The sequence below is a fragment of the Hirundo rustica genome, chromosome 4, assembly GCF_015227805.2.
Source record: "Hirundo rustica isolate bHirRus1 chromosome 4, bHirRus1.pri.v3, whole genome shotgun sequence".
In the NCBI taxonomy this organism is placed as follows: Eukaryota; Metazoa; Chordata; class Aves; order Passeriformes; family Hirundinidae; genus Hirundo; species Hirundo rustica.
The window spans coordinates 10,434,566-10,438,009 of record NC_053453.1 but is presented as its reverse complement, the minus strand read 5'-3'; positions in this window follow the sequence as shown (position 1 = coordinate 10,438,009).

Sequence of the window (3,444 nt, the reverse complement as noted above, 5' to 3'; positions counted from 1 at the left end):
CTTGAGATGATAGAAATTCTCTTTAGGCAGCTGATTTACTCCTTATCAGACTAGCTGCTTTAATTGAGAAGGACAACCATGAGGGCCTAAAGAAAAAATTAAAATCCCATTTGACCTCTCTGGTCAGCCTTCAAAACAAATGGTCCTTTTTCACCTGTAACATGACCTTGAGATGCTGCAGTCAAGCATTTACATAGGAACACAAAGAGGATGTGTTATGATGTCATAGAATTAAAGTTATCCACTCAAGATCAAACCAAGGTATGCACAGATCTGTCTTCTTATTCAGGGAGGTTTTCCTTCACACACTCCAAAAAAATGTACAAAATGTCTTGAAAAACGATTGTAAATAACTATAGAGTAAAATTTTCAACATGTGAAGAAGTATGAATGCCCTGAAGCAAAAAACTCAGCATTGACATTTTCTGGATTTTATCTTTCTCAGTGGTCATAGCTCTAAATATATGTATCCTATATTTTCAAATGTCAGAATTTGAATTTACATAGTAAAGACATTTTTGATTCATTATCTTGATTTATTATTTTTGATTTATTAACTAGCGTGTGGAATGTTTGCTCTATTTTCATATTGTGGCAAGTACGTTTATTTTCTTTGAATGGTAAAGGACACCTTACAGTAATTTGTAATATCTTTGTAATATATTTGTGCAGACATTCCTTGATTAAGGTCAGAGTCTTAGCCATTTTTTAAAATTATTTCATTAGTAGCTATCAGTTTTGGCTGAAAGCACCATACTTTTTCTCATGTAAGAAAGGACACAGGTCAGATTCTTCCCACAGATGTAATGCTTTCATCTTAGTTCCTTCATAGTGCAATAGTATTACAGAAGTGATATGATGGATATATCCATTGGCATGTGGTGTCAGCAGTATATTGAGAAAATATATCTACTCTAATAGTGTGGCAGTGAAAAAGTGTAGAATTACTGTCAGAACTAAAAGATAAAAAATACATTTTTTCCTTTTCTCTTCAGATAAAAGATTTAAATTAAATAAATCTCATCAGTGTGAAAGACTATAATTCATTCTAGGCTTGTACTTTTTCACTCAATAAAGTATTTTGGTTATATAAAAAACATAAACATGAAATATTACAATTCTAACATTTTTCACTAATAATAGTTAATAATGCTCTAACTTCACAGTTTGTAAATATGTAAGGTTCAGCATGAAAATAATGTTTAAGGGCAAAAGAGGCATGCAGCTTGTTTTGATTAATGTTAGAAGTATTTTTAGGTCAGAAGATAGATGGGGAAGAGGGCCAGAGGCAAACTCATCCCATCCCAGTGAAAAGAAACTCCCCCACAGCAGATGTGTGTGGACCCCAGATGCAACAGGAGGGCAAATGCTGCTGGGTGGGGAAGATGAGCGTGAGCAGAATAAATACCACCCGTGCACTCATCAGTTCTGAGCTATGAGTGCTGCAGAGAGTTGTCTTCTGAAAAAAGACAGATTTGCTGTGCTCACCCCATTCAGCACTGGCTCGATTTTCAGCCCACAGGCTGAGCAAAGACACAAGGCTGTGGTTTGTTGGTGTATTCTGCAGTCAGCAGCACACCAAGCCCAGCAGTTTTCAGGCTCCCTGCACCGAGTTGCCTGAAATGAGCAATCAGTGCTTGCTAATGTCTGAATTTTTGCATATATATTTACAATGCAAGAAAATTCTCTGTTTTGTTAAGCTTATATTCCTACTTTGTTTAAAATAGGCCATCGTAAGATCTTTCCACAGCCATAGCAGTAACTGATTTGTTTAAAAAATGAAAATAAGCAGCTTTGGAAGTGTGATATCAGTGCCAGGTGTCTGTTTATCAGAACTGTAGGCAAGTACAGATTTTCTATGGATTTCAGGGAGGTTGAAAAGTAAACATTTCTAAAATCTGACGGAACTAAATATTCACTGATTTCACAAATCATGGAGATGAACATCATCTCTAAATTACAGGCCCAATTCACTACTGAGTTGTTCTACACATTTACTAGTATAACTCTATTAATTTTGCATTTAATTTTTGCAGTCTCAAACTGGAAGAGGGTAAATGTAAACCATTCAGTTTACTGTATGGGTGTAAACTAATCCTCATTTACATAATTTTTCCTAGATGGAAAATAATGGAAAATCAATGTGCATCCCATAATAGAAGTTTCCAAACATTCTCTGTTATTTTGTCTATGTACAGGAAGTGGCTTTAAATAAGTAGGTGTCTAAATCAAACAGAGTGTAAAGAGTGTTAAGAGAATAAAGAAAAAAACAATTATTTAATAAACATGCCGTGCATATATTATTCATTTTATTTACTCAGTTCTACCTTGAAACTCATAATAGTTTACTGAAAAAAACCCACACAAATCTATTACTTTAGAGAGTAAGCAGGACTCGGTTTTGCTTTAGACATCCTCTTCCTCCTCATCATCACTAACGATGTTTGATTGAGAAAATTTCCTCTGATGATTAAGCCAGAACTAATAGACAATGCCTTACAGGGTTCAGTTGACTCTAAGCTTCTTTTTGATATTTTTTCTTGACCTCTTCTCGGTGCAATAATAAAAACTCACCTTGCTTCTGTTGTTTCAACCACCTTTATTTGGTAGGGAAGTCTTTGAAGGTAAGTCTGGAAAACAGTCTTTTGAAATGAAGTTATTCTTTGTAAAGAATATTAGTTTTGGGGCTGGAGTTGTTCTGGTGATTCACTCTAGGTGGTGCTGATAATATAGAGTGTTCACTAAAGCATTCTGTAGCTGTACAAGCTCTCAGACTGTCTGAAAGGCTGTTTCAAATGATCTCTTCAGAATTCATTCAGGCAGGGCATTTTGGATTCCAGTTACAAATTTTTATTTTATATTAAAGTTTTACTGGTCTGGTCTTTTTTTGACAAATAATATAGGTTGTCCTGGTAATAGAGTTCTCAAGCAACTTAGGTTTTCATTTTCATTTTCAGTTTCATCTGAAAGTACTAAACATGTCCCAGTCAAAGAAAGAGAAATAGCTTAGGAAATTCATATCTTTTAAGTTTCTTTTCTTACTTTCTCTCTAGGTCTTTGAATTTACAGTTTGTTCAGACTGGAATCTGGTAATCTTTTCCACTTTTTCACTAAAATGAATGTTTTGTCTTTTCTCTGATAAAATTTAGCAGAATGATATGGATGAAAAAGGAGGAAGTTTTAGAAAGAATAGATTTTTCTAAATTTAGGAGCTTTTAATACAAATCCTTCAGCATGCTTCTAAATAAAGGAAGCTTGAAAAATCTTCAGTACAATGCCTTTTACAATCAGAGGAAACTGTTCAGCTCTTTTGTCTGGCTACTGAATTTCTTGCAATGCACCTCCCAATTAAACACTGACAACCTTTCAGAGGGAAAAAAAACCCCCAAAAAACAACAAACAAAAACCAAACCACTGAAGTATTGACAAACCCATTCAGACTTT